Below are 14,045 nucleotides of genomic sequence, written 5' to 3'. Positions count from 1 at the left end.
GAATCAAAACTGAAGTTAAATTATATCTGGTTTAATTTATTTTGTGATTTGGGGGATTTTATTGTAAAGCACAACACACAATAAATCGTTCTTACAAATGCCAGTCAAGTATGACGAGTTTTAGCGCCCTCACCACCATCTACCATGTTATAAGAGTATGTTAGAAGTACAACACATTAATAACTTAAACATTCATTTCAAATATACTGTGATTGTATATATCAAATAGCATGTAAAGACTTTAATGTTTTTTTTTTTAAATAAACATTGTTACCAGTCATAATGATCTGCGCTTCATGGACAGGCCATCCACCTTTTGGAGGTTTGTTCGTGTCTCTCCACTCTGCTCTGAAGTTTCGAGTCGTCTCTTCGTCATCATCAGCAATGCTGAATAAATCAAAATTGCGAAAGCAAGCAGTGGGAATCACGCTGTAAGAGTCTTTGTCGACCCCGCTTTCCCACTTCACCAACGCGTGCATCACCGCCATACTACCTTCACCTTCTCGTCCGTTTTTTCTGCGCCTTTTTCCCCCAACAAGTCACGGCACAAAAAACAGTCCCGCTCTGCATTCTGGTACTTGGCGTTCTTAATAACACCAACAGGGTGTAATCGCATAGACCACTCGAGTATAAAGTACTACATATCCCATCAGTTACAGTTTTTTTTCATCTTCTGAAACTGCAATTTAGCACTTTCAACTGTTTCTTAGTGATTCCTAGAATTACTAACCGGTATTGTAGTCAATGTGTTTATAACCTTTTTTGTTTAACGATTTGTGTGTTATCCTATGGGATCCCATGGTCTTTGATTTGGTCACGGAAGTGATTTGTCTTTGATTTGTTGATCTAGAGTTGAATTTTAATTAGTTTTTCCCTTTTGTATAATTAGTGTAGTGCTACATTTAGTCTTTGTTTTTAAATAAATTTGACAATTTATATCTTTGGAATTGGTGTCTGCGTCCAATTATTACAGAAATTGAGTTCTACAAGACTCCAGGATTCGTGATAAGGTGATACTATGAATTCACTTCTTTAATTGAAATTTAAAAGTGTACCTTACGCTACATATATATATATATATATATATGTATGTATGTATGTATGTATGTCCAATTGCTTTGACAATACAAATGAATAGAATTGAGAGGGAGAGAGAGAGAGACAGACAGACAGACTGACAAACAGAAAAACAGACAGACATAGACACACACACACACACACACACACACAGAGCCAGCCAGCCAGCCAGCTCAGCGATGACATCACGAGCCTCTCTCAGCTGACTGCTATGACATCACAGAGCACGTACATTCCGTTGCTTGCCGTCTGTCAACCACTCAGTCACTGCCAGCCAGACTGGCTGGCTGGCTGGATGGGGGGGCTGCTTGCTGCTGCTGTGTACCTTAGCAAGCTTATTTGCTTGACCGGCCTTCCTACTCCTCTGCCCACATGCCCACCTATGCCCGATCTGCTGTTCACCTGGATCACAGCTCCGCCCCAACAAGGCAGATCCTCCCAAAAATGGTACAAACTCACCCACGATCCCCTCCACGGAAAGCTTTAGCAAAAGGCAAAAGCGTTATACGTAATGAAGAGGAACCCGAGTCCAAGACGCATCCGACCAGCCATACATATTTGTGTGTATTAAAGATCACATTTTCTTACATTTAGTTTTTCTGTACTTTATTACATCTTATTGTGATTTATAAATGTATTGTTTCTTTTCCATATGTATGTATGTATGTATGTGTGTGTGTGTGTGCCTGTCTCTGTGTGAAAGTGAGTGTGTGTGTGTGTGTGTATGTCTGTCTGTCTGTGAAAGTGTGTGTGTGTGGGTGTGAGTGTCTGTCTGTCTGTCTGTCATGTAACTCGCACATCTGTGAGGGCACCATTTTTGCAGAAGAGATGTACACATTTTGGAGCAACATATGCTGCCATCCAGACATCATCTTTTCCAGTGACGTCCCTGCATTTGCAAAAAGATCACATTTTATTACATTTTGTTTATCTGTACTTTATTACATCTTATTGTGATTTATACTTGTAATGTTTCTTTTCCATATATATGTATGTACAGTGGGGGAAAAAAGTATTTGATCCCCTGCTGTTTTTGTACGTTTGCCTTGAGATCATTAACAAGATCCTCCCATGTAGTTCTGGGCTGATTCCTCACCGTTCTCATGATCATTGAAACTCCACGAGGTGAGATCTTGCATGGAGCCCCAGACTGAGGGAGACTGACAGTTATTTTGTGTTTCTTCCATTTGCGAATAATCGCACCAACTGTTGTCACCTTCTCACCAAGCTGCTTGGTGATGGTCTTGTAGCCCATTCCAGCCTTGTGTAGGTCTACAATCTTGTCCCTGACATCCTTGGACAGCTCTTTGGTCTTGGCCATGGTGGAGAGTTTGGAATCTGATTGATTGATTGCTTCTGTGGACAGGTGTCTTTTATACAGGTAACGAGCTGAGATTAGGAGCACTCCCTTTAAGAGAGTGCTCCTAATCTCAGCTCGTTACCTGTATGAAAGACACCTGGGAGCCAGAAATCTTGCTGATTGATAGGGGATCAAATACTTATTTCCCTCATTAACATGCAAATCAATTTATAACTTTTTTGAAATGCGTTTTTCTGGATTTTTTGGCTGTTATTCTGTCTCTCACTGTTAAAATACACCTACCATTAAAATTATAGACTGATCATTTCTTTGTGAGTGGGCAAACGCACAAAATCAGCAGGGGATCAAATACTTTTTTCCCTCACTGTATGTATGTATGTATGTATGTATGTATGTATGTAAGTGTGTGTGTGTCTGTCTCTGTGAAAGTGTGTGTGTGTGTGTGTGTGTCTGTGAAAGTGTGTGTGTGTGTGCATGTGTCTGTCTGTGAAAGTGTGTGTGTGTGTGTGGGTGTGACAGTGTGTATGAGTGTCTGTCTGTCATGTAACTCGCACATCTGTGAGGGCACCATTTTTGCAGAAAGAGATGTACACATTTTGGAGCAACATATGCTGCCATCCAGACATCATCTTTTCCAGGGACGTCCCTGCATTTTTCAGCAGGATAACGCCAAACCACATTCTGCCCAGATTTCAAGCGCATGGTTGCGTAGGCAGAGAGTGCGGGTGCTAGCATGGCCTGCCTGCAGTCCTGACCTGTCTCCGAATTGAGAATGTGTGGCGCACTATGAAGTGCAAATTAAGACAACGAAGGCCCTGTGCAGTTGCGCAGCTGAGGAAATGCATAATGGATGAATGGGGGAAAATCCCGCTTGCTAAACTTAACCAAGTGGTGTCTTCAGTGCCCAAGTGCTTAATAAGTGTTATTAAAAGAAAAGGTGATGTTACATAGTGGTAAACAGTCGACTGTCCCAACTTTCTTGGTTTCTTTTCACTGCTAATGAGATGCTGTAAAGTGAGTTAGTTATATTGCTTTCAGGAGCTCTAATCGTATTGATGAATTCATGCAGCATTTGTAATTGAATTTCAAAAAGAAATCCTTGCTGTCTGGCCTGTGTGTATGAGATGTACTCTGTCAATCTTTGGCTAACAACTGAAACATTGGTAGAACAGAAATGGCAACATAAAAAAGAAAAGTACATTTTAAAAGAGCACATTAAATAGGATGAATATACAGTTTTTTACAATCACTTTGTCACTAATTTCAGAACCTTGATGTCATTTTTCAAAACTCTAGACACAAAACTCAAAACGGTCATCACTTGTAACACTGCACAATACAATGTTTTGAACATTGGACAGCCTTTCATATCTTTAAAGAAACCTTGCACTTGCAGACTTGTTGGTTCAAATAACTAATTTATCATGAAATACCATAGTAACATAGTAACACAGAAGATACCGATAGTTTCACTGTGTAGTTGTTCGTACAATCATTAAATATTGTAGTACAAAATATGTGATACATGTTTCATTATGGTACTACACATAAATACATCACTGTAAAAGGACTAGTAGAGAGAATACTACAGACACAGTGGAATCATTGAACAAAATCTGAAATGTATTGATGCAATACAATCAAATCACACCATAGGTTTCTTTGAATCCATGCAACAATAATTAGCTACAAAAAAGAACAAAACTACAGTAAAATGTCAACTGCAGTGTTCCTCACCTGGCTTAGTGTAAAAAGCAAAACAAAGGATTGATTACTGTACTTCTAAATTTCCATCAGCCCTGTGTTCTGGTTCAGGTTCTCACAACCATTTTTCACAAGAGGCATCTTGAAACTGAACATACCTGAACATACTCAGTCATCAGCTGCTTCACTCTGTCTGCATTTCTTTCAAAAGGCACACTATACTCTGTGCTACACATTGGTATGCAGTATACAGTCATTTGACAATTGAGAGTAGCCTAATGTTTAGTGCATGCTGAAGACTTGCCGCTTCTCAGTACGGAAATTTCTGATGATTGAGGCCACAGTTGATCCTGAGTTGATTCTGAGGTTTGATTGAATCATTGTAGCTGCCTCAGTCATGGTCATGCCATGATTTACAACATGCTCTACAACTATTTCTCGGATTTCACTGGACACTATTTGCTGTTGCTGCCGCTGTCTGGTCCGTGGCCTTGTCCTCTACCACGTTCCCCCAACACCTCTCAAATGAGGCCCATGGCTGCCTCTCTGGTGAGGCCTAAGCCCTCCTCTATGACGAGGCCCACGACCACCTCTCAGAAGGGGTGCATGTCCCCTTCCATTCCTTTGACCACCACGTCTTCCTCCTCCCACTGCTTGACCTCTATTGTGACCTGGATGACTTGCCGGCTCCATGTTATCACTGTGTTGCTGGGGTGGATAGCACTCATTTCACTCGATACTCGTACCACAATGTGAAATCAATCATCAATAACCAGTTGGCAGTATTGGAAAAGCAATTACAAGGGCCTGCATACATACAGTAATGTCAAATCTGATGTGGAAGAACAATCATCTTCAACCAGGTTGGAGCGTTAGTTGCAATGCCTTTAATACACGCAGCGTGGAGAGGAACAGTGACTCAAGTAGATCCCAAAGTCGCTCTGCCTTCATTTTAACAGTCAGAGCTTTTATACACAAAAATCAAAGAGCTGGTTATAATCAGAAAGTCATTACTATGTTATCTTAAAAGTTAGCTAAGCAGAATTTATATCATTATAGGACAGAGTTCATAGATCAACACATGGATTAGGGAGCAGGCACTTCAATCATACTGTTTGACATTGTCTCCAAGATTCTCATCGTAAATAACAAGCAGAAATCAAACTACCTTCTGGCCTGACCTTCTAGCTTGACCTTATCTTTCTTAAGTATACAAGAGAGAAAAACAGGTATTAGAGAAAGAATTTCTAACTTTCCTTCCACACTGAAAACATGGTGTGGAAAAGTGCTACATGATGATGAATGATGATGAAATATTACATCCATAGATAATGTAGTCCAACTGGTTCATGCTCCTCGGTTATTGGTGTCAATGGATCTCATTATCCTGAAACTTTCATGATCGAAACATGGAATATTGTTTGTCAGTTTCCATAAAATTATGCATTAAGAGTAATGCAACAGTCACTTATCATTTTGAGCAGCTGTATCAATTGATAGTTAGATCTTTGTAATGAAATGAATAGACAGTGATCTCAGATGTAATGTGTGAATTGCATTTTGAAATGGTAATACTTTGATGTAAGTTGTGTCATTTTAGTTCAATGAACAAATGATCTGAGGTTGATGTGTATTGTATCCAAGCAATTGTAAAAAAGTGTTAGAGTTTTGAAAAATGTGCATTTTGATCATCGGGTGTGAGTTTAGTGTCTAGAGTTTTGAAAAATGACATCAAGGTTCTGAAATGAGTGCCAAAGTGATTGTAAAAAAGTGTAATATCAGGGGACAGTGGCTATTAGTGATCTGGCCTTCCGTGGCCTCTGTATTAATGTAACAGGTCACATTGTATGTGTACACTGATACTTGATAGTATAATATAGTACAAGTAAAAAACATACATAGGTATCATAGAAGTATTTTGCAGAAATGATTATGGATAGTTATCAAAATGGAGAGCAAATGCTAAATCCAGTCTCCCCAGGCTGAGCTTCTATTGCTGCACCTGCTAAGTGGCTGCTGGCCCCACTATATGGATAGAGCCACACCAAGTACAAGAGTCTCCCCATTGCTATTTATATCTCCCTATCCAGTCTTCTATAAGTGTCAGGGTGGGGTGCCTATTCCCCTGCATGCTTTGAAACCTATAGCACCTGGGACGCACACTTGGGATCCGGTTCCTCTGCCCCTCACATACACATGAGGAATCCTAGGTGCTCAATACGTCATACTGTCTCTTTCATCTCATGTGTAAACTATGGACAAATACATGACTAAACGTGTTAAGTTGCTTTTCCCAGAAAGCTTTGCGCCACGATATGCAAATAACGGGGACTATGATTGGCTCCCTGACATTACCCACACTGCGACTGATGCTACCCATTTCACTACCCAACAAAGACCCATAATATGCGTGTGTCTGTCTGTCTGTCTGTCTGTCTGTGTGTGAAAGTGTGTGTGTGTCTGTCTGTCTGTCTGTCATGTAACTTGCACATCTGTGAGGGCACCACTAATGCCGAAAGAGATGTACACATATTGTTTATTTTCCATATATATGTATGTATGTATGTATGCATGTCCAATTGCTTTGACAATACAAATGAATTTAATTGAGAGGGAGAGAGAGAGAGAGAGAGACAGACAGACAGACAGACAGAGAGACACACACACACACACACACAGAGAGCCAGCCAGCCAGCCAGCCAGCTCAGCGATGACATGACGAGCCTCTCTCAGCTTACTGCTATGACAGCACAGAGCACGTACATTCCGTTTAACAAATCGTTAAACAAAAAAGGTTATAAACACATTGACTACAATACCGGTTAGTAAGACGAAGGTGAGTCTCTCGTTAGTATTATTAGTCAGACATTAAATAACTACGCAGGTTAGTATTTATGTCAGGTAACTTCTCGTTATATATATATCAGTCTCATTTACGTTTAGGTGCCGAGAAAGATCCTATTTGTTACCACAATTTCCCTTAACTGATTATTATTCAATGATTAAGGATAGGCAGGGCCACCAATAATCTAATGTCTATTAACTTGTGTCAATTTCAGACTAAACAGTTAAACAGGAATGAGAAGATATTTCTCGGCGTTGACAGATTTTATTTCTAAAATTATCAACAAAACAGTTTAATGCAACACACATTTATATTTAAGAAAACTAAATGATATTACACATTCTAGAGTTATGAATCACAGATTAACATTTCTAATTGATTTCTCAAATGTCATGAATCACAAACTCCAAACTGTTAAACTTATGTGAACTTCGTCGCAGAGAGGCCTCTCTGGCTTCGGGCTCAGATAACAGCACACGGCACGAGGTCCGTGTGGTTTGGAACAAAGGCAGTCCGGTTCGGCTTTGTCCAAGAACTTCCACTCAGTCGATGCACCTGGAAGTTGGGGTTTCGGGAATGTAGAGTCTTTTCCAAACAGATTTTCCACTGGTTTGAATGCTCCAAGGTTGTGCACAAAATCTTCTTTGTAAGCAGGGTTCCACCGTAGTTACTTGAAGACAAAGTCTTTGAGGAAAGCAGGGCCCTGTTTGTTCCAAGGGTCAAGTTTCTTAAGACTCAAATAGCTATTTAAGTGACTGACACTTTCGTATTCAGTCGACTTAGTCAATTGTCCAGCTGTAAAACTCCACTGATCAGGTGGGTCTGTAAAGTTATTTATTTAATAAAGTCCTTTAAAAGAATTCTTCGTACGGCTCAATCTCCTTCTCCCAGTTTAACTCTTCTGTTGCCGGCAAAGACTTGGTTGGTTTCTGATTCCGGTTCTGGCAACAGAGCTACAGGTTGAGCTGTGGCAGCGAGTTTCTGGTTCAGGTGAGAGAAAGAGAGAGAGAAAGACTGTCCGCTGTTCCTTAAAGTCTGTCAGATCAGTAGGTGATTGGTCCCTGAGTTCTTGAGATAGGATTTCGGTTTCAGCCCCCAGTGTCCTATTGGAGGGGGGCTTGATTTATGACTGATGTCAATCCATGCCATCTTTTGGAAATGCCGGTTGGCCCGGGTTCGTAGCTCTATGTCGGGATTTCGGCTCTCGTCCACTTCAAAGAGTTTTTATCACCTACAGGCCCCTTTCTCCAGACATCTCATAGCAGAATAACAAACTATTTGGCCTCTTCTCGGTGCCATCCTCCCCAAAACTGTCACTTTTAAGCAAACCAGTTCCAAGCTGATGAGCTAAGGAAATCTGATAACTTTGGGGGGGGGAGAGGTCTTCTTTAGATCCGTGCTTCAGCTCAGAGCCCAAATACTCTTATCCAAATACACCCAACATAACGCTACATATGTATGTATGTATGTATATATGTGTAGAAGGAAAATTAGAAATTATTTTCTTACACCTGTTTTTCTCTCTTGTATACTTAAGAAAGATACGGTCAAACTAGAAGGTCAGCGCAGAAGATAGTTTGATTTCTGTTTGTTATTTACGATGAGAACCTTGGAGACAATGTCAAACGGTATGACCTACGAGCCTGTTCCCTAAAACCATGTGTTGACCTATGAACTCTGTTCTATAATGATATATGTTCTGCTTAGTTAGCCTTTAAGATAACATAGTAATGACTTTCTAGCATGTATGGATGTATGTATGTATGTATATATATATATATATATATATATATATATGTATGTATGTATGTATGTATGTCCAATTGCTTTGACAATACAAATGAATTGAATTGAGAGGAAGAGAGAGAGAGAGAGAGAGAGAGAGAGAGAGAGAGAGAGAGAGACAGACAGACAGACAGACAGCTCGGCGATGACATCACGAGCCTCTCTCAGCTGACTGCTATGACATCACAGAGCACGTACATTCCGTTGCTTGCCGTCTGTCAACCACTCAGTCACTGCTAGCCAGACTGGCTGGCTGGCTGGATGGGGGGGCTGCTTGCTGCTGCTGCGTACCTTAGCAAGCTTATTTGCTTGACCGGCCTTCCTACTCCTCTGCCCACATGCCCACCTATGCCCGATCTGCTGTTCACCTGGATCACAGCTCCGCCCCAACAAGGCAGATCTTCCCAAAAATGGTACAAACTGATCCACGTTCCCCTCCACGGAAAGCTTTAGCCCAAAATAAGGGACACATTCTGTAACAACATAATGGATGCCCACCCAACCTGTGACAAATCTTAGAAAAAAGAAAAACGGTCAGTCCTCCTGGGGGAGGGACACACAGCCACCCTGGCTGCCCAATATGTCAGCGCCTACCACAGCCTGAGGGACACAGTGACACACGAGCACCGGCTGTAAATATAATGTAAATACTCATTTGTAATGCATGTCATTGTATTTCAAAAAAGGAATCTGGAAATAGTAAACCAATTTTCTTTATTTGTATGTATTTAAGATCACATTTTATTACATTTTCTTTTTCTGTACTTGATAACATCTTATTGTGATTCAAAATTCTATTATTTATTTTCCGTATGTATGTATGTATGTATGTATGTATGTATGTATGTATGTATGTATGTATGTATGTGTGGAAGGAAAGTTAGAAATTATTTTCTCACACCTGTTAATCTCTCTTGTATACTTAAGAAAGATAAGGTCAAGCTAGAAGGTCAGGCCAGAAGGTAGTTTGATTTCTGTTTGTTATTTACGATGAGAACCTTGGAGACTGTCACGGTCTCCCCTGCTTCTACCTTAGTTCACCACCAGAGGTCTCCCTCTCCCAAATACTAGTTTAGTGCTTCTCTTTTCCTTTGTCCAGTCAAACCAGTCTTTCCACATTCTTCCCTACCAGGTGCACCTGTTCTGTCCTCCTCTCCTATCATTGGTCAATCCTTCATTCACCTCGTTCAATCCCTCTCTCCTTCACAGTACACAGTACCCCTCTGTTTCCTAGATTCATCGCGAAGTCTTGCATTCTCTCCTGAATCAATTCTAAGCCTTGTTTCTTGATTGCCTTCCCGTGTATTTTTGACCTCTTGCTTCCTTCTCTCGTTTACCCCTTTCGGATCTCTCTACTAGCCTGTTCGCTTGATCGTTTGACCTGGACTGTCCCTGTTTATGCTCTCTCGTTTTGCCCTTATTGGATTATCTGCTTCAACTCTAAAGCCTGCACTTGGATCCTTTCCTTTTCCTAAAAAAACCTGTGATTCTTATATGTTCAAACCGAATATTGTAAGGGACATATATGCTGCAAAAAACACATATATAAATTGCATAATATTAATGTATTTTTAATCATATATGTCCTACATACAACTAAAGGCATATAGTTTTTGATGAAGTAAAAACATAGGAAAATAGTGCAAATTTAATATGAATGTCCAGCATATGAAGACATGTATAAAACACAGTGCAGTTTAGCAGTATAAGGCTGTACTTAACTCATGCTCTTGCCTTGTCCTAAGTGGAGCCCTATGCCTATAATCAAACATGGTCATATACTGTATAATCAACCTTAGATCAACTGCTCTTTCAAATCCTGTAGGAAAATGAACAGTCCGCATAAAGGTCAGTGATATTTTGACAGCAGATCCTCGAACCAGTTTCTGCACTGTACAATTTCCAAATTTGCCAACTGCATATAAGTGATATTGGTCATCACTGACACAGAGAAAGTGTGAAACCGTGAAAATACTGCCATCTTTCAATATCACAACCGAGTTGTTCCTTTTCTTTGTCTTTGTGTATGTTTGGCTTTGAATGACCTCTCCGTTGATAACTATTCTGTTGTAGTACCTGCCAATAGAGGTCCCAGGTACATCTAGCAATGCATGCAATGCATTCATATTATTTTCAGACACTGGCCTAATCTTTGGCACTCCAAGTGCAAGTCATATCTAGTATAATTCTTTACATGACGTTTACCAGAGGTCATTTCTGTGTAGAATGATTTAATTTCAGGTGAAACATCATTGGATGAGCAGGCCTTAGCTATGCGTGGCAATGCCCGAGACCATGCTACTCTTTTGCAAAGCTGCTGAGGCACTGCATTACTGCTTTTGACTTGCTTGAGCAAGTAGCCATTATAGCTCTCAAACATGAAAGCAGACTGGGCCCAGAGAGGACCCAAATTCTCAACACTCTTAGTCAAATGCAGAAGTGAATGCATATTGTAGGTCACCTGATCTTCGCCATACAAAGACTGAACTGATTTAACATAAAGCTCAAGAGCCTCATGAGCATGGTCAATATCCTCTTGGCTAATGTCTGAACCTAGCAAAATGCTCACACCCTCCACAAGTAGAGCCCAGTGGCAAAGATACCTGTTTGGAAGTATCCCCTCCAGGACTGGCAAACTGTAATATAAAAGCCAGTTCTGTCATTCGTGAGCTTTCCAAAACCTTAGCTCAACAATAGACCGTGGGATTCTGGAAAAAATGCTTAGAGGCTTGATTGCTAAAAGATTTACATCCACTGTTACAGTGTTCAAACCAACATACCATGGTTTACTATAGCTTTTGGAATCAAACCATAAAGTGGCTATTTGCCGGCAAACCCCCAGCAACACACAATGCATGTAATCAGGGACCATGCCATTGATCAGGTCAAAATCTGGCAAGTCCACAATTGGAGATGGCCCTTTTATGCCCAAAATGCTCTGTTCATTATTTTTGGCAATCTCACCTATTTGCACAGTTGTGTCATGATCTCTAAGGAACACCTGGATGAAGACAGTGCCCACACCCATACTCTCCATTAAACTGCTTGAAATTTTGCAGTAAAGGTCGTGCAACAGCATCACATATGGCACATAATGCATAGACCTTTGTCGTTTTGATTGAGTGATCTACTGGATCCTGCCACTGAAGACCTGTTTGTCCAAGACTTTTGCATTCCTCCACAAAAGGTTTGAGGAAGCTAGTCATTTGTGGTTTTGATGACCCAAACCACAAGGCACATAGTATGACATTTGTATCTCTTTCCTCTGGGGGTAATTCATTAACAGAGCATAGTAAGGGCCATATGCTGTATTTAGATGACTGGAACACTGGCACTCCATCACAATTGAAAGACAGGGAAAAGAATGAATCACTAACTGATTTCAGATATTTGTACAACTTCCCATCTGAAAAATCTGTTATTCCATCTGTTTTGGTCATTGTAAATATTTGGAATAGGCTCATTCTCCAAAAGAGCTTGAAGTTGATTCCTCAAAGGTATACAAATAAAAAATTGACCCAACTCTAAACTTTGTCTCACAGATGGTATTCTGATTTGTCTACATAATCTTTAAACTCCTTCTCTAGCATGTACTTGCTACTTGGGATGCTTGCAGCATCCCCACTACATAACCTTAACAGCTTCAGTAGGTCCTCCATTAAAGCCTCTGTTACATTGTGCTTCATGGAAAATGCGAGGATGTTCAGCCAACTGGCATCTGTGACATGGTCATTTGAGGGACCTGAAGACACCAGGTTTGATTGGTTGGTATTCTGTAACAAATGGGAAAGAATCCAAATTTGAGTGATCATAAGCAAAGTGTGTACCAAAAGAAACCTGTTTTACTCTAAATGTTGATATTCTTGTTCAACAATATGGCAAGCTGTTTTGACTGTTATTAATTCCCAGGATGTTCATCAAGATTAAAGCTAGTGTTCACAACCCACCCCACCATCTACCTGTATGCTCCTTTCACTTTTACAGACACAATAATACATTACATTTTAGCATTGCTGTTGTGCTTAGATTTATATTGGTGTCTTGAGATGGAAGCCATCTCCATAGGCTACAGATGAATATATTATTATGACATAAAATTATTAGCCATGCATAATATTTTACTGACAGTACTAATGCCAGGCTGCTAATTTATAGAATGCCTGTAAACCTAAAATGGGCGACATATCCTGCTGAGGGACACTAACATTGAGACGCTATGGCGAGCAGTGAAAGCATTGCTCTCATTTCTTGGTTTCATGTCGAAAGGGTGTTTGTTGTGAATATTTAGATATGGTGACTTCGTTCATTGTTCAGTTCACGGGCAGCATTTAAAAACAACATGACCAGCTGTAGTGGGAAATCTACTCGCCTTCAGATATGTTTGTCAATGCATTTTACAACATTTTAAACACATTTTTAAAACCTTAAAACTTAACATAACTTAAACTAAACATTATTTGTACAATTATGTTCAACAATAAGTATAATGCCTATTTATGAATATATTATAGTTTATCATATTTAATACACGCATTTCTAGGGCCTATAAATTATCAATATGACCAAAACTTTGCTGGAAAAACAAGTTTTGCCTTGTTTTCCACCTGGTCCGAGTACGACGAGGAATCATTCTTTCTTCTTGGCAACTGTTAAAGCAACACAATTTTCGTTTCGCCATTTTGCATAATAGAAAACACATCGCTACATGTAGGCAAGTGCATTAGGGCCATAAGACCATACAATATGCCGATTGGTTGATGTTTGAACTGCTGCGCGGGATCCAATAGAAATCCAGATCACTGACTCATTGAAGCAGCCAGACAGCGGTAAAACGGGCCGTTGCTTTAAGTTTCAACAGAGGTTTCAGATCGATTAAACATGGATTTCTAACGTCACCCCGAAGGAAAGAATAATTGTATCTTGTTGTAATTATTACTCAGGGATTTGTGTTGATTCAGGTTGGTTCATTTAGTAATTTATAAGCAAAGTAGTTGGTTTGTTCAATAAGACAACAGTTGCAAGAGTTAAGGTTACCTTGCTAGGAGCTAACTGAGCCAGCAACAACTTTGATATTGCCCTTGCTTCGTGTATTTAGGTAACGTGAACTGGATTCATGTATTTGTTGGTTTATGTTGAATGGGTATTATACCGTTAACATTAGACTACATTTACTTTTTCACTGTCAAGCGATTCAGTTTTGAATCTATTTCATTACACAAATCTACCTACGTTGGTCAGGGGCGGGTGGGTTAATTGAGTTAAAATATTTGAATCGCGTTAGTTTCTCACAACTAACGTCAATGAATCAGATTA

General features: G+C 40.0%; 1 non-coding gene across 1 annotated transcript; it reads right to left on the bottom strand.

The window, feature by feature from the left end:
* Positions 1 to 1,493: 1,493 nt before the first annotated feature.
* Positions 1,494 to 1,608, bottom strand: LOC136733976 (U5 spliceosomal RNA). The gene has a single exon (XR_010810356.1). It is a non-coding gene; the product is annotated as a U5 spliceosomal RNA (small nuclear RNA).
* Positions 1,609 to 14,045: the final 12,437 nt, after the last annotated feature.

Source organism: Amia ocellicauda, unplaced genomic scaffold (genome assembly GCF_036373705.1).
Source record: "Amia ocellicauda isolate fAmiCal2 unplaced genomic scaffold, fAmiCal2.hap1 HAP1_SCAFFOLD_38, whole genome shotgun sequence".
In the NCBI taxonomy this organism is placed as follows: domain Eukaryota; kingdom Metazoa; phylum Chordata; class Actinopteri; order Amiiformes; family Amiidae; genus Amia; species Amia ocellicauda.
Note: the sequence above shows the minus strand (reverse complement) of the source record. Positions and strands in the feature narration are given on the sequence as shown.